The 25,988-nt window shown below is 45.8% G+C and overlaps 1 protein-coding gene across 2 annotated transcripts in view; it reads right to left on the reverse strand.

Moving 5' to 3' along the window:
- Positions 1 to 19,347, reverse strand: part of ABCA3 (ATP binding cassette subfamily A member 3) — a 72,317-nt gene extending 52,970 nt beyond the window's left edge. Inside the window, exon 1 of one of the 2 annotated variants that reach the window (XM_083412398.1) lies at positions 19,213 to 19,347. The gene's annotated coding sequence lies outside the window, so the exon portion shown is untranslated. Of the gene's footprint in view, positions 1 to 14,594; positions 14,815 to 19,212 lie in introns of those variants that run through there. The other variant, XM_083412399.1, reaches the window with a different exon arrangement.
- Positions 19,348 to 25,988: the final 6,641 nt, after the last annotated feature.

Raw genomic sequence — 25,988 nt, forward strand, 5'->3', positions numbered from 1 at the left:
TTAGCTCAAACTGTCATCACCTTGGCTACTGGAAGATTCAGGAGAGATAAAAGGAAGTACCTCTCTTCACATATAGTGCGCAATAAACCTATGGAGCTCACAGCCACAGGAGGAGGCGACGGCCAGCAATTCAGATGGCTTTAAAGGAGGATTGGACAAATTTATGGAGAGTAAGGCTACGAATGGCTACTAGCCAGGATGACTATGTTCTACCTCCACTGTCAGAGGTCGCATGAGAGAATAGCCCCTGCTAACTCCAGCATGAAAGCCCTGAACAACAGACTTGGGTGTAGATTCATAGGAATCCTGGCAGCAAAACTGATGCAACAAAATAGCCTGCTTTAATAGGACGCAAGGCAAGGCAAGTCTGAACTCGCCCTGCATTCAGGAGCTGGCCGGAATCGGATATCAGTAAATTCCCTTTTGGAGATAGATGTTTCCTAATTCAGACAAGGACTGAGAGAGAAGATGAGAAACAGAACCTGCAACAAAATGCTGCAGTTTAGATCATACACATCATATGGGGATGTCCAGTGAAGAAAAATGGCGGGCACCATGGCAGTGAGCAGCTCCTGAAGCCAGCCAGAGCCAACTGCGCTACCAGGCTGGCTCTGGGCTGCTGAGGCTGCTGCTGTCACGTTTCCCAGGGACAGATCTGCAAATCCAGGGACTGTCCCTGGAAACCGGGGGCGTCTGGCAACCCTATACCAAACATGCTGTGACTTCATTGGGTTGGGCTGTTCTTTGCTGGGAGTGTGTGAGAGAGAGACACCCACCCCTTCAGGTTTTTTCCCCCTAAAGGATTTTTGTGCTTCTGTAAACCTCTGGCATGGGACACGGGTGGCATATGGGACGCGGGTGGCGCTGTGGGTTAAACCAAAGAGCCTAGGACTTGCCGATCAGAAGGTCGGCGGTTCGAATCCCCGTGACGGGGTGAGCTCCCGTTGCTCGGTCCCAGCTCCTGCCAACCTAGCAGTTTGAAAGCACGTCAAAGTGCAAGTAGATAAATAGGTACTGCTCCAGCAGGAAGGTAAATGGCGTTTCTGTGTGCTGCTCTGGTTCGCCAGAAGCGGCTTAGTCATGCTGGCCACATGACCCGGAAGCTGTACGCCGGCTCTCTCAGCCAATAAAGCGAGATGAACGCCACAACCCCAGAGTCGGCCACGACTGGACCTAATGGTCAGGGGTCCCTTTACCCTTTACTAAACCTCTGGCATTTTGCTGAGCATCTTCCTTCTGTCTGGGTGGTGTCATTTTGGCTACATTAGGATCAGCACCAGCAGAATGAGCTTGTTACGAGTTACGTACGATATTTAATCTCTGGAACTTAAAACATTACACCAGTCCTCCATGACAAGGACTGCTTCTCTTCCAGAAAGCGAAGCAGAGAAGAACTCTTCGGTCACATTCGCACTATACATTTAAATCACTATGATATCCCTTTGATGGTCATGACTTCCTACAAAGAACTCTGGGACCTGCCGTTTGTTAAGAGGGGTGGGGCTAAGTTGTTAGGAGACCCCCTACTCTCCACCAGAGAGCTACAGTTCCCAGAGTTCCCTGAGCATTAAACCACTATATTAGGGAACACTGTTTCCCAAAAATATGTATTTAGCTTCTCCTACTGAAGGGGTTCTTCCCTAGATTGTAGATTTGGGGTTGGAAGGTACTGGTGAAAGCACTCTTGGGTCTCAAGCTATTTGGGGCTTTGTACGCTAGTACTAACACCTTGAATTGGACCTAGTAGCTCAGAAGCAGTTGGAGCAATAGTACAATGACAGGCGGTGCTATGATCTCCATTTGCTGCACAGTGCAGTAACTTGGAAATCGCATTCTGCAGTATCTCCAACTTCTAGAATATCATCCAGGGAAGTCCCATGAAGAGTGCATTACAGTACCTGAGAAATCATTAGAGCATGAATCTCTGAGGCTAAATGCTCTCAGTCCAAGAAAGGCTGCAGCTGGTGAACCAGGGCAATGTAGGGAAATACGCAAATCTGAGAACTTCTGATCTGGGGTGCTGTCTAATAGGCTGCACCCTAAAGGTCAAGGGGGAGGGGGGGAGGGGGAGGGAGACATTCAGTCCAGTCATTCCAGATGCTACATTGATCAGGATCAAAGCACACCATACATTCATCCCACCACAGAATACATTTGTACCATTTTTGATTTTGCATGTTTCTGTGTGTCCTATATTTATGCAAAGTATATTTATGCAAAAGGGAAATAAAGTGGAATTTGATTACCATGGGCTTTGATTTAAGCACAGGCTCCGTTTTTTGTAGCATGCAGGTAAAATGAAAAACACTTTGCAGAACCAATAATAAGAGACTTTATAAACTCTGACGGCCTGAGAGACAGACGGCACAAACCTCCACAAAACACATCTTTGCACAACTAGACTCCATGTCCGGAGGCAACAACAAACAGCCATCAAAGATAAAGGTCAGCAACAGTTTCAAAAATAAATAACAAGAGACACAACAGATGAAAACATCTCGCTCCCTAAAAAGGTACCTGAAGCAAGGAAATCTCTTGTGGGCCCCGAAGCCACATTACGGAGTATGTAGGAACTATATGTTGTAGACCACTGTGATATATTTTTATGATACAGTGGTATATAATTTTTTTTACAAATTACATGCTAGCATTGGCCCATGTGTTGCTACATCCTCAGCCTGCCTGCCTACTAGTGGCAAGCTCATCTAACACCAGCATCACAGGGGGCAAGGGCTGCAGCTCAGTGACAGAGCCTCTGCCTTGCATGCACAAGGTCCCAGGTTCAATCCCCAGCATCTCCAGGTAGGATTGGGAGAATGTCCCCTGCCTGAACCCCTGTAGAGATGCTGCCAGTCAGTGCACACAACACTGAGCTAGATGGGCCAATTGTCTGACTCAGTATAAGGCAGCTTCCTATGATCCTATGCACTACAATAACCCAAGTATTATTTTGAATTCTTAATTATCTGTTGTAAGAAGAAAAGAAAGCTCCTACACCTTTCCACAACAACAGAAACCACCCTCATCTTTCAAGTCAGCTTAGGGCAGCTTACTGAAGAGGAAAGAAACACAACAGGCTAAGAACTTCCTTCTAAGTGAGAGGAGACAGCCCAGGGCTTGGGCAGAATAGGCTCCAAACAGCACCTCTATCTTCACCTGTGTAGTGTCCTGCAGACCAGAAAATGCTCTTTGCAACACCTGGAACATTATACAGTGGTACCTCGGGTTACAGATGCTTCAGGTTACAAACTCTGCTAACCCAGAAATAGTACCTCAGGTTAAGAACTTTGCTTCAGGATGAGAACAGAAATCACGCGGTGGCGGCAGTGGGAGGCCCCATCAGCTAAAGTGGTACCTCAGGTGAAGAACAGTTTCAGGTTAAGAACGGACCTCTGGAACGAATTAAGTATAGCTATTTTACGGCCTATGAAAGTCAAGTGCTTTGGTCCCTCACTATAAATCATGACTTCCATAATCTTCCTGAAGACATTTGGGGTAAATAATTTTTCTATTTGGCAGCTGTTATGTTTCAGCATACTGTGGGTTGAGTACAGTGTTTATTTTCCCAGAATATAATTCTAAGGCTCTTGCGTAACTAGTACTTAAGGGGTTATAAATCCTAAGGACTTTGCTGGGTTTGCAGGTCATTAACCAGTTGGAAACTGATACAGTCGCCTGAGGTGTGCCAGAGGCAAGCTTCACCCTCCCCACATTATTTTTTCACCAACACAAAGGAGTAGAAAAACTAAAAGAGCAATAAATAGAAACTATTTTTTAAGAAGGGAATACCATGAAGATGATGCTCAAGATCTCAAGGCCAGGAAGGGATGTGAGGCCTGCCCTAAAGCACCTTCTGATGCAGACTTGGCTGATATGTGGGGAGAGTTCAAGGGGCGGCCATTTTGAAGTCGATCCAGTGGTTAATTTTCATGATTGAGGTGGGATGAGGATATCATCCCACTTCTTTTCAGGCAGACATAATTTAGTTTGGCTTCACTATCATCTCACTTTGAGCCTTGCTGCTGAGTGACAACATCCCTCATAAATTCACCAGAGTTTTTAAGGTTGAACTTCTGAAGGGTTTATGGGGCAGGGCTAAACAACAGTTCCTCTGTCTTGTTCCTCGGTTCAATTTATTGGCCCTTACCCAGCACATAGCCATTTCCAGGCACTGATTTAGGAATAAAGTGGAACCCTGAAGGAACGCCAAATGCAGAAATTCACCAACAGCACCTTCTGAGCCAAATGCTACCCCTATAGTAAACAGGATTTTGTCCCCTTGTGGAGCAAATAAGCAGCATCAAGGTGGGAAAGGGTCAAACCCGCCTTTTCCCAAATGTTACAGTCCCATTCTGACTCTCCCTTGTCCTGGGACTGTTTTTACCCTTTGGGGGGAAATCTCCAGGACAGAAGATCCAGCCCCAGGCCTTAGGTTTTCAGCATTCAAGAAGGATTTATTTTCCTTCTTTTTAAAAACATGGTTACAGGAAAGTATTAAAGCATGCACCCTCACCATCTGTAATGGTCTGGTCTTGGGAGGACTATATCATGCAATTTCTCTAAACAAGTAGACCGGCACTAAGTCCAACATTACAGATCAGGGATGGGGAATTTTGTTTACCCTGAGGACTAAATCACCTTTTGGGCAACCCAGGGGCTACGTGGCAGTGGTGGGTGGGGCCAGAGGCAAACATAGGCAGAGCAACAAATATAAATAGTGCCTCTGTACAGTAGGCTAGTTCCTACATACATCCCTTTCTGTCCTCTAACCAGGGAGGCAAGAGGCATGATCAGAGTGCAAGGACACAATCCAGCCAGGCAAGAACCACACAAGGAGGGCAAAGCAGGGCTTGGGACAGGTATGGCCTGGGACAAAGGGGAGTGGCTAGGGAAGAGGTGTGACCTCAGGAGATTCCCAAGGACCAGATAGAAAGGCTTGGAGGGCTGCAATTGGCCCTGGGGCTGAGACCCCCCACCCGTGTTCTAGATCTCAGCACAGCTATTTCTGGAGTTCTCATAAGAAATGGAATAGTGCTGTAAAAAGTAAGTGAGAGAGCTCCTTTATCTCGCTCATGCATTTCCCCCTCTCTACCTGTTTCCCAAAACCAAAACAGCCTCATCTTTGTTGCAGGAAGAGAAGTTGCCAACTTAAATAAAGGAATAGCAGCTTGCCCAGGCCCCTCCTAACATCAGACAATTCTGCTATCCCCCTTCCACAACACAAAGGGCAGCTTTCCTCTTATTGATTTAAGCGGGTATCCATGAACCGACAAGAAGCTTTAATGTTACCTTTTCCTTGTCTGAAAACCAAAAACGCCCTCATCAAAGAGATGGGTTTCCAGAGACAAAACCGCCATAATCTCACTTTAAGCCTCAAACCACCAGAGGCCCACGCTTATAGCATCGAAGGAAACCAGACAAATCAATGAAAGCCTAACAAAGCACCATCTCTGATCTTTTGCAAGACAAGGATGCTACAGAGGCAACAAGGGATGAAGGATGAATTTGATTCAGTTTGCATTTAAAGACAAACCTACCGAATCCACATTTCCTGAAACAAAACATGAACTGAAACACAGCTATCCTTTGAAATTCACAACTATCCAAATGCTGAAAGCAGCTGCACAAAAATGCATCCCATCCCCTGTTTTAGACATGATTAGGAAGGGGGAAAGAAATTTAATTGTTTGCACTTAAAAGTGAACCTATTTAATTTTCACTTTCTGAAATAACACACTAGCTGAAACACAGACATTCTTTGAAATTTGCACTTACCTGAATTTTGTAATGCAGTTCTCCAGCTAAGTAAAGTGTACAAATATGCACAGAATGGGGGTAAAGAGTGCATAAAAATGCATATATCTGTGAAAGTAACATGCTAAAAAGCATTACAGTAGGAAAAATGTTTGCAATAAAAATAGTGTGTGTGTGTGTGTGTGTGTTAATTAATACTATAATGCTTGTGAAATTTCATAAGGACTTTATTTTATACTGCAAACCAATGGGGAAATGTAGAAAATTCTACTTAAGATTGGAAAAATGAGAAACTGAAACGAACAAATCCACCCACTTCAAAAGACAACACTTTGCAGGTTTTTGCAGCCTGAATTGATTTGATCTATGAAGAGATTCCCATGGCAAAGAAGCAAAAGCAGAAAGAGCAGCTATCCATGCACAAAAGAGCCTTTTCTGTGGCAGCACCCTGGTTATAGAATCACAAGAACAGCTCTACCCCTGATGACAACAGGAGTCAAATAAGCAAGATTTCCACAATGGAGGCTTCCTCTCAATGCAAAGAGGGATGCCATTTTTACCAGGACTGTGGCAGAGGGTGGAAGGGATAGACTCTCCCTCCTCCATGGTTCCATTCTGCTCCTTCCATCCCCCACAACCTCTGTGTGGAATTCACACAATTAACATCGCATCTACTCAGCCCTGAGGCTCAAAAGGCATGCATAGGAAAGCAACTGGTATTATGCCCTGAGTTCCGTTACCTTGATTCATTATGCACATGAACATGCATAAGTTTATTCTGCATAAATAATCCATTCTGCTAGTAACAAGGAGACATTAAGTGATATGTAAAACCCTCAGTATTAATAGCTAGAATCCTTTCCTGTGCAGCTCACCTAAGATTTTAACGAGAACCACCCATGCAGGTCTCTTCATCAAGCTAACCTTTGCAGGACTGAGGACTAGAAACTTGCCTTTTAGAATAAAAGCAGTCATGCTCAGGTGCTGTGCTGCTGTTGTGGGTATGTAACGAATCTCTGCATGTAGTCAGAGGTTTCTACACAGTCATACACAGACACACAAACTTCTCCAATCTCTATCCAAACAAGCAAGAGGTATTATTGCAGTTCAGAAATGCACTCCAGACAGTGAAAAGGCTCAAAGCAGGATTGGTGAGGAGTGGAGGCTGGGAGGATCCAGAAGGTTGAGATTTGGAGGGCTGCATTTGGGACCTGGGCTTGAGATTCCCCACACTTGCTTTAACCAAAAATGTCATGTCTTGAAACGTGGGCAACTACTGAGTTATGGACCCACCAGCTGGCACAGTGGGGACAGATCAGGCTAGAGAGAGCAGTGCTGCAGCTAGGTAATTTTAGACCCCCTACTTCTTTAGATGGTATTATTATTTATTGATTTATATACAGCTTACTTGCCAAACATAGTTATGTTTTTAAGTAATGTGTACAATTTCACATTTCGGGGGCTCATTATGCTGAATGAAACTTGACCTTCTGTTGCAGAGTTCCATGGCCTCCTGACCAGGAATTCTCATGGGCAAAGTCTTCCATTTCTGTCAGCCCTAAAGAGGAGATGAATCCGCACTCCCTGGTCTGTCCCTTGTAGAGCTGGGGATCCTGAAGCCCTTATCTTCTTCCACAATGAGACCCCTCTGCCACTAGATTCTCACTACTGACTCACAAGCTCCTCAGAGGATTAAGAGAGCCATAAGAAAATATCACATCATCTTAAAACCTCAGGGCTTAGGAAAAGCCAGCAGTTGTAGGGAAAAATACTACCCCTTTAACTGACCAACTATTCCTTATTCACGAGGTAAGCTGGGGCTTCTAGCAATTGAATACCTAATCATGTGATAAAGATCTGCCAGTTATTACAGGACATTGCTGAGACAACATCTACTTTATGTCTCAACTGCAGACTCACCGGCTGTGGTCCTGAAACCCATACCTTGATCCCTCTCCAAGGTGCTGATCTTGCTTTGTCTTGCCCTCTGGGAATGACTGGCCTCCCTTTGCTTGGGCCATCACTTAACTACAGTGGTGGGAACCCCTGTGGATTAGGACACAAAGTCCTGACCTGATAGCACCACTAGGAATGAGACACATGTGCACTGCACATGTTGAATAGTTTACCTCTCCTTAGCCCTTCATAGCCATCCTCTGGGCTCACCTTTGCCTCTTCACATTATGTGTGAGCTCTGCGTTCTCAGCATCAGTAACACACTGATGCAATAGCTAGAAATCCAAAGGCTGCTATAAGGACATACAGCACTGTATTATTCTGCGCTAGAAATAAATCACAAAAGACGTGTTCTCTGAAAGGAATTAGACCATTTCTCTACACAGCATTTGGTCTATATAGCAATCTTGGAAAAGCTAGCATTCAGACTGATACAGGGCAAAGCAAAGCTGCAAGGACTTCATTCAATCTACCATGGATCAAAACATGTACATCTCTTAGCCAGAAATAGCCAAGTCTGTGTGAACATTATAGATTATGCCTACAGACTTTTGATGACTGTCCCACTTCCTCTCTGTTACCTGTGCAGCTGAGTCAAAACAATAGCTTTTTAAAAGAGAGAGAACATTTATTATATATAACAATACTGCATTAGATCCTCAGCTACACCAACGTTTGGTTATATGCCTTTTCTTCTTCATATCTGTAGTCTTATCTTGAAAATCAATAAAAATACATTAAAACACAAAATATGAGTTCCCAGCCACATGGCTGGCTACAGATGAGCTCTGCTGCCAAGCTATCGCATTGCAAGGAGGGCAAGCAAGTTCAAAAGCAGCTTGTGGAGAGACAAGAGGTTCCTTTAAAGCCCTCGCCACGTTCTTTGCTCTTCTGATGCACCGTTTCCATAGGAACTGGGGCTGCAAAAAAGGCAGCGTTTCAGCTCACTTTGATGCAGCCGTAAGGTCTGGAGAAGCTGGGATTCTGACCTGAACGGTTACACCAGACAGCCTTGCATCATGGGAACCTCGTCTCTGCCTGTTTTAGCAGCATCGGGACCACTTCCTGTCAAGTTTTGGGGGTTGGGAAGGCAAAGGGAACCCTGAGGCCAGATAGCCTCTCACAAGGCACCGAGAGCAATCAAGGAGAAAAGAACGGAGTCATTTAGCAACATTTGTGTACCGTGGGTTATTTTGCTCCCTCCCCCTTTTGGTCCCACAGGCCTTGAGCATTTAATGTGGCACAGATAAGAGGGGTCAGTGCAAGCATAGAAAGCGGCCCTTACAATGAGTCAGACCACTGGGCTCATATGGCTTAGTACCATCCACACTGACTGGCAGCAGCCCTTCTGGATTTCTTTCTCTTCCCTGGAGATGCCAGGGACTGAACCCAGGACTTTCTGCATTCATTCATTTATTAGAATTTATACACCACTTGCTTGCTGAAGAAACCTCAAAGCAGGTGCTCTTATCTCACAGCTTTGGGCCTTCTGCATTGGGACACCAGAGTAAGATGAGTTTGCCGCCACCAGCAGCAAGCATGCTGAAGAGGTAGAAACATTCTTTTATAGGGGGACCCTTAAAACTCCAGCAAATATGATGGGAGGGACATCACTTATGTCTGGGGAATTTCAACAAGTTAGTACACATTGTACTCAAGATCTCTGGAACAGAAGGAAAACAGGGATTCTTTGTTCTGCTTTTAAGAACACATCTGCTTGGGAGAGTCAAGAGCCATGCGGTTGCCACATAAGAGGCAGAGAGTCAATTTCCCCTGGTTTTGCTAGAGACTTCCTCTCTGGTCTTCGGCAACAGACCCTGTAGTGACACACTTCCCCTTCTGCCTAAAGAGCCAAGTTCTTAGGAAAGGTACAGGCTCCCTCACCCTCTCCAACCCTCTCATCCGGCTCTCTTAACAATAATTTGGTTAAAAACAGGGGCAGTTTGTCCTTTATCACCAAATCATTTATTTCTGTATTAAATTTATATCCTGCCCTTCCTCCTAAAAGGAGCCCCAGGCAGCAAACAGCAGGAAATAAAATTTAAAACAATTCCAATATATAGGCAGTCTTGGAAAGATCTCAACTTAAAAGGCTTGTTGAATGCCTTCAGTATTTGCTGAAAAATTCCACGCCTCTAATTTTTCAAGGGCAAGTACCGCAACACTAAAGGTCCAATTCCTACTACTTTGTGTGGAGCAGACGTCCTGATAAGATGGCATCTGCAGGACCACAGTGATCAATTGGTTATATGATTACAATGTGTGGGACAGAGACTGTTTAACGCCCCAGATGTAAGGAATGATGAACAGTCACAACATCTGCCAGAGAGAGAGAGACTTAAGATCTGGAATCTATTTACACCCATTTGTTTACCAAAGCTCTGGGATCAAGGATGGGCAACCTGTGGTGCTCTAGATTTTGTTCGACTCCAACTCTCATCAGCATCAGTGTGGGCACCGGTCACAGATGATAGGAATTGCAGTTCCCAAAAATATATGGAGAGCCACAGGTTCCCTCCATCCCAGGCTTAGCTTGCATGCTTTGGTATGTGGCAAGAATAAAAAGCAGCAGGAGGAATTTTGATTCAGAGATAACTCTTTAGCCAGTTTTGTGTGAACTCTCCCCAGCAGAGTTGGTTTTGCTAGCATAACACTCCATCACCAAGGTCCATTACGCTGGAGATAAGCAACAGCAATGAACGGATGGACAGACAGAATTTTCCACTAAGGACACAATTTCTTTCTGTCCTGCTGGTCAAATAGGTTTTGTAGGTTTCTGGAGCATGACAGAAACCTGCATATAACCTGTCAACAAAGATAAGATGAGGCCAATCCCTCCCTCTCAGAGGAAAACAAAATCAGTTTCCATCTTTACTGCTGTTTAAATTTCACTTAGAGCCACACAGCACACTACATAATTACAGTAGTACTTAATTCGTTCCAGAGGTCCGTTCTTAACTTGAAACTGTTCTTAACCTGAGGTACCACTTTAGCTAATGGGGCCTCCTGCTGCTGCCATGCCGCCGCCGCGTGATTTCTGTTCTCATCCTGAAGCAAAGTTCTTAACCCAAGGTACTACTTCCGGGTTAGCAGAGTCTGAAGCATCTGTAACCCGAGGTACCATTGTACTCACTAAACTGTAAAGGGAATAGGCTTTTCAAATAAAGTGGCGCCAAGGAAAGTGTTCAGCAAGAACTGCAAACTGATCCAGAATCAATTCCCACTGAGCCATGAACCCTGGACCAGTCACTGCCTCTCAGCCTAGCCTACCTCACAGGGCTGTTGTGATGATTAAACGGGAAAACCACGCAGGCCTGTGCAGAGCTTGTTTGAGGCCCCAGGAGGGAGTCTAATTCCTGGCCTGACATCGTAAGTCCAGCAGGCCCCTGGTGGGGGCACCCAGCTAACTTTTCCCCTTAGAGGTCTGGGGCAGGTGTACCCAGCTGCCCCTGCCTTCTCTGCACAGGCCTGGAACCACAGGCACTGCTTTGCGCTCCTGAGAGGAAACACGAGGATAGTCACATGTGAGAGAGCTCTGTTGTCTTGCTTGCAGGCTTCCCATTGGCGCAGCTGGTGGTCCACTGTGAAAACAGGATGCTGTGGCTAGACGGGACCTTTGGGCTGATCCAGCAGAGTGAGAAGCAAGGAAAGCACCCCCAGTGCCCACGTGAGAAAAGAGGAAGATGTAGCTAGATAGAAAATGGCACAGTGTGGTTACTGTTGGAGACGCTCAGCAATACAGGGGTTTCCAAAATGTTAAAGGTGCTGAGAGTTGCTAGGAGACCTCTATTCCCCTCCCAGAGCTACAATTCCCAGAGGGGGTTTAACAACCAGCCCCTCTTCCTAGGGAACCCTGCAGACTGTAGCTCTTCTGAGGGGAATAAGGGGTGCATGTGTTTCTCCCAACAACTCTCAGAACCCGTAAAACAAACCAGAGCTCCCAGGATTCTTTGGGGGAAGCCATGACTGTTTAAAGCAGTATGTTAGCGATGTGAATCTGTAGGTGAAGATGAGTTCTGAGCCAGATTTTGACTGGGGACTTTTCAACTTGTGCCCTTCACAACATTGGTGCAGCAACTCGGAAAAGTTAGAGTGATAACTGCATGTACACAGAGACTGGCAGGCAGGCTAAAGAAAAGGAAATCAAGATGATTTAGTCAATTAATAAGATTTACGTCCTGCTTGATTGTGAATAGAACATCTCAGGGGTTTATCAACAAATAAGTTGTACATCTTCCTCCATTCCCTGAAGGTATTCACTAGGTCTGGTATAACTTACACTCTTGCATTATGAATAAAATTGGGAACAAATCCAGGAAGAAATAAAATGTTCTCCTGAACACTCTTATTATCCAATGACATACCTCTCAAACACACGCACACAAGCTGTGGTTTAAAAGGAACAGCAAATGAATAATTGCCACTCCAAAAGTAGTATCTGGAAATCTCCTGACAGCAGGAGGAAGAGATTAAAACTGTCAGTCGCGCAGAGAAGTAGGTGAGGTGTTCTAAGGCCAATGGGAAGGAGATCTTAAGGGAAACCTGTAACAACTTGCTGAAATTTCCCAAACATTTTTGCTGGTGTTTTCCAGGATCTTTTTAAAAGAATATCATCTGCCTGCCTATTACTGGCAAGATCACCTATCACTGATGTCACAGTAGGGAAGGCCCATAGCTCAGTGGCAGAACAGCTGCTTCACATGCAGAAGGTCTCAGGCTTGATTCCTGGCATCTCTAGGTAGGGCTGGAAGAATGTCCCATGCCTGAACCCCTGGACAGCCACTGCCAGTCAGCGCAGACAACACTGAGCTAGATGGACCAATAGTCTAAGTCAGTATAAGGCAGCTTCCTACGTGTTCAAAGGACCCATCAACGTGACTGGAATCAATGTCACAACTCTTGCAGAATCAGATGGGCTGGTCAGGAATTCACACCAAAGAGCTTGCCACTCAGGACCAAATGGAATGGTGTATTAAATATGTTATTGCTAGGGAGGAGCAGATCATTCTGTTTCCAGACTTGCATCACTCGTGATCATGTGCTCACCCATAGGTATGCTCCATCCCATCTCTGCACATATAAGAGTCTCTCTCTGCTGTGAACATACCCTGAAAGAATATTCCACATCCATTGGTCCTAAGTATTACGTATTTTGGAAAGTGGTTTGCCTGCCTGTCTCTCTGCCCATCCATTCTCTATGCATTCAGATATTGTTGCCCCGTTTGGCAATGAGGTTCCCCGGTGGAGAAACCAGTTTCTGTTTTTGTTTGGAAACTGTTAGACCCTCCATATGGGGTTTTTAAAAACCCTAATTAAACAACGGCCCTCCCCCAATAATTATTTGACCCAGATTCAGATTGGGCCAGTCCATGGCTCCAGATCGGGACCCTGAGTCAGGTGTGCACAGCCCTAGAAACAAACAAATGACCAGGTGCTTTCCACTAGTAGTATGTAAAGGAAAATTGTATCTATCACTCTGCATACTATAATTTCCAAAACAAGACATCAAGCACAACCGCTGCATTTTTAAAGGATGTAACTCAAGTCTAGACAGCGGGGGGAGGGTGGGGGGCAGATAACCCAGCAATCAGGTTTGATCTTACATTTAGTTCACTGCTCTATCATCACTGGCTCATTTCTTTTTCAGAGTATCAGAATGATGCTTTCAGCAAATACCCAAACAGCATCTGGAGACGTCAGCTGGTTCAGAATATGGCAGTCAGATTACTGACAGGGACCCATTATATTAAAAAGAAAAGAAAAGCTTGTTTTATCAGCATTAAGAGATCTACCATGTGCTCCCAGGTGTAATTCAGAGTGCTGATGATCGCATTTGAGTTGGAAGTGATTCTGGGGGGTCATCTAGCCGAAAGCTACCTGCACACAAACTTAATGGAGGGTATGGTACAACTGCACTGCCCTTGGGAAATGGCTGACCAGTCTCTGCTGAAATGCCTCTCGTGTTGTGGCCCCTGTATCCAGAAGTGACCTGGACACAGAATTTATTCAATTTCTTACTTGTCCTTCGCCACAAGGTCCTATGACATACACACACACACACACACACACACATACACACACACCCAAAGTGGAAAAGCATTTTAGTGATAATTATAATGATAAGATCAACTATTTACCAACTATTAAATTAAATGATGATTTAAATGTCGTAACATGTTACCCACCGGAAGTGTTATAAGGAATGTGGGCTGTGTGGTGATAGATTAACTTTTCCAGTATGTCCCTGCCCGTATCAAAAGTTTCCCTTTCCCAGTATGTCCCTGTCCATACCAAAACCCCACCCTTAAAACAATAGGGCAGAAAAATAGAGCTGAAGGCATCCACATCTGTGGAGATTGCACTCCCCTTCAATTCTTCAGTGTGGGGGCGAGGTGGAGGATTGACTTTCTGCAGTCTAAGAAAAGTTGGAAGAACCACTGGGAAGTTAGACACGAGTGGACAAAGCATGGCAATTCTGCATTAAATGCCTGGTAGAGAAGCACCTGAGCTAGACTTGAGTTCATGAAGGCTTACGCCAGGGGTTGCCAGTGTGGTGCCTGCAAGGGCACATGTACCATGAGAGGCATTCCCTGGTGGGTGGGTGATGTGCTCACAACAGCTTCTCCAGTTTGCAAACATGCCCAGAAAGGTTAATGACCCTTCACTAACACCATAATGAATTTGTCAATAAAGCATCACAAGACTCTTTAGTTGCTTTTGCTACACATACTGGCATGGCTACTTCTCTGGAAATTGTTTTATAGTGTTGTTGGAACCGATTTATTTGCTTTTTTATATATTAAAAAAACCTGGTTAACTCCCTTGCGCAGCTTCTTTACAAAATGAGTATTTCCTGACCTATTATTTCAATTTGTAGTACCAACCTGGAAAATTCTCTGTGGTCTCCCTGGGATGCTTTGCATTCCAGTGGCTTTGAAGTCTTCTATTCCCTGCACTTTTGCATGCCTAGCTTGCTCGCAAGGAAAGAGCTTTTGCAGCAGACGGAACTCCAAAGTAAAACTGCAGAAATCTACATTTCCTCCTCCCCCAACCACTGTGCACTGCAGTATCAAGATAACTCGCCCTGGAGTAACCTGCAGCAAAAAGGCAAAAGGGAAACTGTGCCAGAGGAGGAGGAGGAGATGGCGGTGATGATAAGCGCCAATGCAAACCACGGCTCCAGACCAGGCGGCACATTTGAGATGGGTTTTATCGGAAATTACGAAACCAAGGCTGTGTGGAAGAGCCTGGAAGAGTGCAGATGGCATAAGACACTTGACATTTCAGAGCGCATTGTGTGTGAGAGACAGTGACCTCATTCAGAGACCTATTGCATCCTAATGAATCCCACAAGGAGGAGGCCCAACGTTACCTTTAGTTAAACACCACGTTCCGCCTTCCTCTCCTGACAAAAGCTCTCTTTTATTCCCAAGGGACTTGTTCCCTCTTAAGAGCCCAATTTTCTAGCTGTTAAAATATTGATCCTTTCATCAACGCCCTCTTCACATTTCCCGGAGTGTTTGTTCAGTTGTGCAAGCCACTGAACCCAGCGACAGAGTGTTGGCTCTCTGGGAATGGGTCTCCTCAACCTGAAGCCTTCAGGGTGTGCCAATCCATTCTCCACCCCACCCCACCCCATTTGCTAAGCTCACAGAGGCGTCCGACCTGGAGCCTAGATCTATAGAGCTCAGTAGGGCTACAATCCATCAAGCACAACCCCCTCACATACATCCAAATCAATCTACACTACAAACTAGGGGCAGAGCATACGCCATGCATTTAGAGCACATGGTCTTCCCCCAAAGAATTCTGGGAATTGTAGTTTGTTAGGGCTGCTGGGGACTGTAGCTCTGTGAGGGTGAAACTAAAGTCCCCAGGATTCCTTGGGGAAGCCTATGTGCTTTAAATGTATGGTATTGATCTGCTCTATTGCAAAAGTCCACAGAGACAGGCAGAAATCAAAATCTCTGTATGAATCTGGGAGAATGGAAACTATATCACCTGAAATTCAAAAAAGAGGAATTAATATTTTTTTAAAAAAAAAACGCAATTACTTTTGATGCCCTCCTTGTTCTCAGACTCTCAAGGGCTTGGCACTATTTTGTAAATAGAGAGCTTTTCTCTGTTTGCAGCAGGAGACAAACAAGGTAGATAAGCCGTTCTCTGGGCTGGGATTGGGGGGCTTTCTGCAATAACCTCTGCTATTCCAGTCTAGAATTTTAAACTCAAATAAAGAGAGACAAAGTGCAAACTAATATTTCCAGACTGGAGCAAAGTTCATGTGGGTAGATAGACAGACAGACAGACATACACACATACACACAGGGCCATTGGCTGTCCTGGCCTGAGATGAAGGGAGTTGCAGAAACAACATCTGGAAAGCCACCAATTCCCCATTCCTGATACATGTGTGTTTCCTTTGAAGCCAATAAATGCTAGTGGGGACCAAAAACACCACTGTCACCAAACCTACAATCAGGTAAGAATCATGGTTGGTTCCCAAACAGGGAAACCGATGGAAATTCAAAACTGTCTAGAAATTTCACCCTCAGACTCCCTGCCTATTATCTCCAATGAATGGGGGCAGGCTTTGGTTACTCAGCAGTGAGACAAGAGCTTTTCACAGGGTCTTTGGAGTCATTCACTGATGTGAACTGAGCCCTAGCATTATAGATATTAAGGCAACCAGCACAAAACATTCCAGGGCCCAAAGCGCAAAAGAAGAAGAAAAAGGCTACATTCCCCGCTAACACAGGAGCTGATCCACTTGGAAGTTCTGCTTTGCAAATCCCGACTGAAATGAGTGGAAGTTGCACAAGAATATGGTCAGGAAACATGGGACCCATTTCCCAAAAAAACTTCACCTACACAAGCCTAGTTGGAATAAAAAATAGTTATGCCCCTACTGAAAGATCTGAACAAAAAGACCTGGAGAAAGGAATGTAGAAAGCTGTATACAGAGTCAGACCATTGGTCCATCTAGCTTAGTACTGTCTGCACTGACTGGCAGCAACTCTCCAGGGTTTCAGGCAGGGAACATTCCCTGCCCTATTTGGAGATGCCAGGGATTGAACCTGGGACCGTCTGCATGCAAAGCAAATGCTCTACCACCGAACCTTGCCACCCCACCCCCAAAGACCATAGCTCAGTGGTAGAGAACTTACGTTGCATGCAGGAAGTCCCAGGTTCAAATCCTGGTAGTTACTTAAGTTTTAGAAAGGCCAGTGGACTAGATAGAGAGGCCAAAAGGGCTGTACCTGGCCTGCAGTCAAGTTGTGGAAAACCTCAGCAAGAGATGGAGAACTGCTGCCAGGGAGGATAGTGAGCTAGATGGACACTGTGACCCAGTCTATTCCTCTCACTCTGTTGCCATTACGACACCCAATCGCTCCCATCTGAAGCAGCCACCATGGCCAACCACCTGACCTTAAGAGCAGGTGCCAGGGTCCAGGCAGAACTCTAGGGACACAGGAAGCTCTTCATAGCAGCTCAGACTATTTGTCCAAGGACTGTCAAATCTGTCTAGCAGCTCCCGGGCAGAGAAGAGTCCTTCTCATCAACTGCTGTTGTGACATCTTTTTTAATGGAAGCTGCCAGGGATGAGCGATGGTCCTTCTCCACAAGTGTTATGGTCCTGAATAAAACTTCTCCAGCACGTACCTTACACAGTCCAGCTATTCCACCTCCTGGAGAAGCCTTCTTCCTTACAGAAAAGATATTCTCCTCCCACCCAAAACAAATATCAAAGAGAGAACTGGAATTATACCTCTATTCAAAATATTATATTCTTCCTCAGCAGAGCTACTTTCAGTGGTGAACTGGTGGGACTGGAGAGGGAGAAAGTGTAATAAAGAGGAATAATTCCCTTCGAGCTACTATTGATATTGCTGAACTAAGGAACTCACATCTTATCTGTTACCAGCTGCAAAGATGTTAATGGCTCAAAACTTGAAAGTTGCCTTACTCCCTACTTGGAAAGAACAGCTTTTTAAAAAGTTTGGGATTTGGCTGTAATGGCAACAGTAACCTCATATCTAAGAACTGCAAGTGAACATATAAATAAATTCTGGGGAAACTGGTTGCCCTGTACAAATATTGTCAATAAAATAATTCCCGTGAATGCAAATTCAAGGTAGGTTTTGAATTTTCTGGCAGGAAATGTTGTAATTTTATATTAAGTCATATCTTCTTACAGGATATTATGGTTTGATCCTTGCAGGCCCCACCCCTCCGCCCCCGATTAGCTTTGTCCGTTGTTAATAACTATCAAATGGTTAAAAAAATTAGGGAAATAAGGAGTAAGAAAGGCAAAAGGAGAGGAAGCTGACACCTAACGCTACCCCTGGCCTGGGGGTAAGGACGAAGGCAGGCAGGCAGAGGCTGGCTGAGGGCACAGTGAGGCCGCTGGGGCACTGCCCCACTTGCCCATATGCACCAGCCTGCACTGCAAGTCGGGGAACTGCTTTGTTTACAATCGAAGCCAAAGTCTTTGGCCCTCTGGCACAGGCCAGCCCCAGCCCCAACAGCCGGAGCAGATTCACCTGTAGGAGGAGCTCCAGCCGGCTTTACAGGCCCTCTGGCTTCCCCCTGCCTTTGTGTCAGAGCAAGGCAGGCCCCGCCATCCTACCTGAATCTAGACAGAGGGAGGCTAAGCCAGTTCCCCGCAAGGTCCTACCTGGGTAGCAAGAAACTGGGTCGACACCCCATCCCTGGATGAGGTTCTCACGAGCAGAGGAGGGTGTGACGTCATAGGGAAGGGTGCATGATTCATGCGCTGCTTAGAACATACACCCCCCTCTCTTTGAACGCGAGGGCGCCCGTGGGGGAGGGGGGGAGGGGAGAACTTGCACGCCGACGACCACCTCTGCACCCCCTCAATGCACCGGAGGGGTGGATTTCTGGGCAGGAGGAGGAAACACGAACAAAGCACAGAGGAGGAAAGCGGTGCTGCACGGAAATTGAGATGTCTCGTAGGAGGGCGGGCAGGCAGGAAACAGAAATTACCTAGGGGAAAGGAGGGAGGCGAGGAGGATGAGCATTTTGGGAAGCCCTTTGTATGCTGGCAACGCAAGGTGGGTTTTCAGAACAGGTAGGGGGGAGCAGAAGTGCGGGGAACGGGAGTGGGCTTTCCTTCTGATATACAGCACACAGCCTCAGTCCTGGATGGAGAGAGTGAAAAGGCGAATTCCTCTTTATGGGAATTCAAGAGCTTTCAAGATCGGCGTATTACAAAAGCCACACACACACAAACATATAACAGCAGAACAAAGGGGAAATTACAGCAGCTGCAAAACCCGGTGAGGGGGCGCGCACACACAAGCAAAGGAAAGGAAGAAGCAGGTGGGATCGAGGCCGGGCAAGGTTATCTAAGCAAGGCAGAGGCAAGGCAGGCCGCCCGGGAGTGGCTGTGCCTGGGACGCCGGGGGAGGCTGCATCGCTGGCTGGGGCGCAGTCACTGGGAGGAAAGGCGGACGAGGCGGGGGGTGGGCCGGCGCCCCTTACCTTCTCAGCACAGCTCTCGGGGTCCCGCAGGCGACGACTCCCCTTTACCGGCTCCGGAAGCTGCCGGCACCGTTGCCATCCTGGCTCTGTTGGCTCAGGCCGGGGAGGCGGCCGCTCGTTGCCAGCTGATGCGCCCGGGCGCCGCCTCCCATGACGCGCCGAGAGGGGAGGAGGCTGGAGAGGGAGGGTGGGGAAGGAGGGGTCAGAGGTGCTGGGGCGCAGGCTTCTCCTTCCCGTCTGCTCCGCCCCCTCGGGTTGCTCTCAGCAAGGGGATCTGCCGCAGAAGAGCTCAAAGAGGCACGTCTGTAGGAGCTTTGGGGACACCCCGCAAATCTCCACCCTCAGAAGAGAAGGGCTTCTTGAGCAAAGCTTGCAGAGCAACGGTTTCGCATGCAAAAGGTCGCAGGTTTAAACCCAGCTGGGTTTTAGACCCAAAGCGCCTTGTGACTGGCCATCGAAATTAGTGGGTTTATTAGGAGATGGGCGCTCATTATTCATGCAGTTATTTTGCAGCGTCCACGTCCTCGTTGGCAGGGAAAGATCTCTCCCCCGCCACACACACACACACACAATTTTTAATCCGGATTTACCCTTTCCCGGGGAAATTCCATGTTTAAAAAATCTGTTACCAGTGACCCACTTGTGCTTTGTGAATTATTTTATTAAGCACCAAACAGAGCGGTAGCATGTGCCCTTAAATGCAGGGAGCGGGGGACAAACACGAGCCTGCAGTCCTTAGTTGGATCCCACCCCTTTATTTTGGCTTGCAATTTGCATAGGAAAGAATAAAATTCTTCGCAAAGTTGTTGAGCTTTTTATAGCAAGCCCCCCCAAAAACTTGGTTTTAAAATTTTTGAGCTGTTTCCACTGCTTTTTCCATCACACATTACCATACATCCGGGTTTTCCCAGACATTTTGCCTATTCGGCAATTCCCCCCCCCCCAAAAAAAAATCATTGCACCCACAAACCAGGACATGTCAGGCATTTTCCGGACGTATGGCAAGCCTAGGAAATAAGAGTTCCATTTGCAACAATGTAAAGTCGTTCACTCGTTCTCTTTCCTCCACCCGCAGCCAATCCTAAGAATACCAACTGACGGGGGCGGGGGAAGAACTGAATTGTCCTGCTCTTGCGCTTTAAACAGCAGTTTTGTATGACAGATCACCCTTTTAGTCCCTGTTAGCAGTTGTGCAGGCTGTACAGAGGAGACGGATAGCCTCTGCAGGCTGCAGCAATAATATGGATAATCTAGCCATATGAACAAAAATCATTCGGCACCAAGCTTATTAAAATAAACTATAATCACAGATACTGGGTGATAAAGTTTTCACTTGCAATTTTTCGTAGAGCGTTGAAAGATAGCTCACTAGCGCCCCTAATGGTCATCAAGACCTAGGAAGCTCCACTATGCCATGTCGGACCATTGGTCTATGTAGCTCAGTATGGTCCACACTGACTGGCAGCAGCTCACCAGGGTTTCAGGCAGGGAGTCTCTCTCAGCTTTACCTGCAGATACTGGAGGCGGAACCTGGGATGTTCTGCACTCAAAGCAGATGTTCCACCACTGAGCCATGGCTCTTTCTATTGCTGTTATGTAAAATACACACCTGTTTCAGAGTGAGGGGAGTTAAGGGTGGTGAAATGAAGAGACATTTCTACAAGGCAACACACACACCTCCTGTCATCGTCTTTGCTGCCCGCAGAAGCCCTTCCATCACAAGTGCATATATAGAATCATAGAATCATAGAGTTGGAAGAGACCACAAGGGCCATCGAGTCCAACCCCCTGCCAAGCAGGAAACACCATCAGAGCACTCCTGACATATGGTTGTCAAGCCTCTGCTTAAAGACCTCCAAAGACCTCCATATATTTTTAGTATCAAACACAGGTTTGATTTTGTTTCAGACACACAATTCTGCCTGCATGGGAAATATGGAGAAATAGGCAGGGTTCTCATTTGATATAAGACAGCATGCTAAACAAGTTAAACAAGGAGGTATCTCAGCAGAAAAAAGCCTTGCCGTATTCAAGGTGGGCTCACTACAAGGTAAGTATGTCTAGGATTGCAGCCTTATAGCACAATTCTAACTGTGTGTACTCAGAAGTAATTCCTATTGAATTCGAGAAGCTTATTCCCAGGTAAGCAGGGTTAGGATTGCAGCCTTAGTCAGCCAATGGGGGGAAATGACAGTTCTGAAGCAAAGAGCATTCTTTGATTTCCATAGGAAATGGCACTCCCTCCTTGGAGTATGAAAAAGGGGGTGGGCAGGCAATGGCAGATTAGATGGGCCCAGTGGTGCAGGAAACCCCCAACATGCACATTTAACTTGTGTGCATTCAGCTTTACACACTTGTGAAATTATTATTATAATTTAATTAAAAGGGGGTGGATTGCAGGTGGAAACAAGACTTTAGCAATTGCACCCAGTGTGTGTGTGTGTGTGTGTGTGTGTGTGTACAAAATCTAGATGCCATATTTTGGGTCCCCTCTAAACCTGTGATTTATTTATTTTTTACATGGAAGATAGAATTTCTGCTATGAAAAAGGAACTGCCAAAGTGACCAAACCAGATCCTCTGCCCAATGCACCGCTGGCATATATATCACTGTGCCTCCCACTGCCAACCTGCAGGGCCAGCCCGGATGGATATTGCGCTGGATGCAGTGGCGTAGCGTGGGGGGTGCAGGGGGCGGGCTGCACTGGGCGCAACATCTGGGGGTTAGGGGGCGCAAATCCATGGGTTAGGGGGCGCAAATCCACAGGTTAGGGGGCACAAATTACTTGCCTTGCCCCGGGTGCTGACAACCCACGCTACGCCACTGTCTGGATGGTATCAAAAGCCACTGACTGATCAAGGACATGCCACAGCCTTGCACTTAGGGAAGTAAAGAGGCAGCCATTTCTGTCCCATTCTGTGTCTATTGCAATCAGCGCTGTTTCTGTGCTACCCGTTTGGCTTCCACTATCACCTACATTGTTCACCTGGCTATCCACTCTGCCAAAAACTAGCATAATTTATTACGCACCCAATTTCAAGTGATAGGAACTGTGTCAAAAGCACAGCAGAGAATAATGAAATGATTTACATAATATTTGCAGGCCAAAATGATAGTCAATGCCACTCATGTTCACTTGCTCGGTTTACATTCCTGATGTCTGACAAACATGTAAACTGTGGAAATTTCCGCTCCTGTTTCTGATGGAATTCTCCAACGTCCCTAGTTGTACTCTCTTGTCTGTCTCTCTCCCAACAGAGTTCATCCATCACACTCCTTGGTGCAATGGCAGGAAATTAAAACGTTTATGTGCACAAAACCTTGGGTGAGGCTCCCACCCGACCCACCTCTTGGCACCTGAAATGGATGAGAGAAGTTATTGTTAACTTATTAGATTTATGTTTTCCCTTCCTCCCGAAGGGGCCCAGGGTGCTTAGTTTCATAACATTATTTCCCTGCCTTTGGGTGTCATTTCTGTAATCGATGGTTGATTCTCAAGTTATGAGAAAAAGGTTCAAAAGCAGATGTACCGACCTCTTGTAACACAATCTCTCCCACAGAAATAGGTGCAGGTTCTAGTTGTGTACAAAGCCCATACCTCCCTCTTTGGAGATGTCATCATTCAATTCACAGGGAACATAGGAATACAGAGTCAGGTCATTGGCCATCTAGCCCAGTATCATCATCTATGCTGACTTGTGAGTTTCAGGGTTTCAGAGAAGGAGTCTTTCTCAGCCATACTTGGAGAAGCTGGGGATTGAACCTGGGACCTTCTGGATGCAAGGCCGATGCTCTACCACTGAGTTACAGCCTTTCTTGCCCATAAACATGCAGCAGTCTTGAAGGCTGGATCACACATTTATGTCAATGTATCTACCTACACACAAACACACATTGCTCTTAAAATCAATTTATAATGCTTCACTATATAGAACAATGCAATACACAATTGATACTAAGGTGACAATTGATGCAATCCTCTGCCTACTTACCTGAACTCAATGGGACTACTTCTGACCCTAGACATCTAGGATTGCACTGGGTACACAAATGTCAAGAAGGTGAACAATAACAATCCATCAAAACGTAACTAAATAATTTTAAATGCTAATCCCATAAGAAAACAATTGTTACTAGATGCCTTGAACAACAGCTTTTTGTCCGTGTGTGTGTGTGTATTTACCACCACTCTTTGCAGATAGTGAAAACCCGTTCACAATGGCCTCAGGCTGGAGGGGAGTTGTATACATAAATAACCCTATCATTTCCTTCGTTTATTCATATGAGGCATCTAGAAGTGTGTGCTCTGCAGAAGTTCGGGAAGCTCAGTCATATAATGAATGCAAGTGGGACTCCCAACAAAATATTGCAGTGTAGGAGACTCCCAGACCCTCCAAGTGTCCCTATTTTCCATGGACAGTTCCAGATTTGCAGAAGTCATCCTGTTTTCTGATTTGATCCTGGAATGTCCCGCTTTTCCATAGGACATCCCAATTTTCATCAGAGAAATGTTGAATGGGTATGGAGTTATATGAGCATCCTGGCTGAGAGGGCATTTGACACTGTAACCATTGTGCCTTACTGACTCTCTTTTTTGTACCTTCTGCATGCCAATGCCTCCCATCCTATCTGCTGTTTTGGCGACAATCCAAAACCGTGTAAGTTTATTTTTGGAGGGAGTTTCAATGAAACTTTACAGTTGCAATGCCAGCAACGGGCAGAAGATGGTGATGTGATGTCACAAATCTAAATAGAATTGGCAAGAATTTCCACACATTAAAACATAATGATAGTGGGCTTATTTGTTTGTTTTTAATAAAAAAACACACGCCAATGTTTAGCCTATCGGGATTTTTACATACCAGTTATACAAGCAGCATCCATGACTCTTAAAACATGGTTCCTATTACGACTCATAATTTGACAGGTGTGGTTTAGGCACTTTGCACACTGGACCAGAAACAGTGTGTAATATTCTGCAAGGAATACTGACAACATTCTACTCCTCTTCTACCCATCTTGTATTCAGTAGTGATCATTAGTTTTCAGCCATGTTCTTCATCATGTTTTGAGTTGGAAGAAGTACCAGTTCCTTAGGACAGATACAGAATAAGAATGCTATCCTCTGTCGCCATCAGTCTTCCATTGGAATTTCTTGCTCAGTCTGCTTCCTGTTGTTAATAAGGCTTTAGAGGTTTGTCCTGCATCAGATTATGTCTTACTCATCTGCCAGTTGGAAGTAGGGCTTCCTTTCTCACATTTGCCCATTCCTTCCCTACACCGATAAGATTATTCTGCTTTTCCTGCTGGCCGACTTACCAACACTCCGAATTTCCCTGAAGAAGGCAGTGTGGAGAACACTTGCCTTAAATCTGTCCGTAGGGTTTGAACAAAACACACCACCACCATCATAAAAAGAAATCTCCAGTTGGAAAGCAAGCAAAACAACTCAATTATGTTGTTCTTCCCCAATAAGCCGCTGCAGGAGCCCATCTCGTTGCCTGGAGACACGCCTCAAGGGACTGGCTTGGAACCAATAGAATAGTAAGCACTCATGTAAAACAAAACAGGCTGTTCCTCAGAGCTACATGCAGAGAGGCTGTGCTGGCTAAACAGGGTCTAACACAGGCAGGTCCAAAGTCTGTTTCAGGGGCCTAATCCAGCCCACCGGTTGATTTAATCTGGGCCCCACGGCAGTATATGTCCTGTGGTAAAAGCCTTAAAAAAGCTCAACAACTTTAGTTGACCCTCACGCATGTGCACTTCATCAAACCTGGCCCTCTTTGAAAAAAGTCTGGGCACCCCTGGTCTAACAGGACAAAATTCGACATTCTCAACCCAACAAAAGACAGATCTTGGGCTATGTTAACAAAAAGCAAAGCAAAACAACAAAACCAGGATGTTCTTGGGCCTGAGAAAGGAGGAACAGAAAAAAGTGGCAAGTTGGTTCTCTAGATGATGGGGGTGTGAATGATATCCAAATGGCAACACACTCTTGGGTGCATCGTTCCTTCTATTACCAGTGTTCAGGTGTGAGTGCCAAAGCAGGACCATACACACAAAAGAGGAAAGATAGCAGCAGCTTTGCAGAAGTACAAAAAGCCATTTAAGGAAAAACCCAAGGGGGACCCTACCCCCTGTAGTCTCTCTCCCACCCCTGCTCTGCAAAAACAACCACCACCACCACCCAGCCCATTGAGGACTGGGTATGCTCAGTGATCCCAGAAAGCTGACTGTTGGCAGGGGAAGGAGAACAGAAAACTGTTGGGAGGGGAAATGGAATGGAATGTGCTGGAATAGGGCACGGCTGGCTGACATGATCAGTGAACAGCAGAACTTCACCCTGCAGCATTTTGTTACAGGTCCCACCTTACAAAGTCTGAAGGAGCTATACAGTACTGCAATATAAATTACATATATAACTGCAATATAAACTGCTCTGTTATAATAGTGGATTTAAATACTTTATAAAGATTAATCTATGTCCTCCTATTTAACAAATACTTTCACCATTTCCTCTTGCTGCATTTCAATTTGTCACTTGTCACCCTCTGTCCCCGGGGTGTTCTTTGCAGTATACAAGACAGGGAGATAGACACACACACACACACACACACACACACAAAACCCACTGCTCCCTCCAAGTAGTGCACACACAGAGATGGGGGGAAAGAGGAAAAGGTTCGAATGCCAGAGCAGGGTGCTCTTTTGTTTGTTCATTTTTTTTACAGGAGAACAGGAGGAGGAAAGGGGCTCCAGAAGTCCAGACTAGTAAG

This window comes from Podarcis tiliguerta, assembly GCF_965153285.1.
Source record: "Podarcis tiliguerta genome assembly, chromosome: 14".
NCBI classification, from domain to species: domain Eukaryota; kingdom Metazoa; phylum Chordata; class Lepidosauria; order Squamata; family Lacertidae; genus Podarcis; species Podarcis tiliguerta.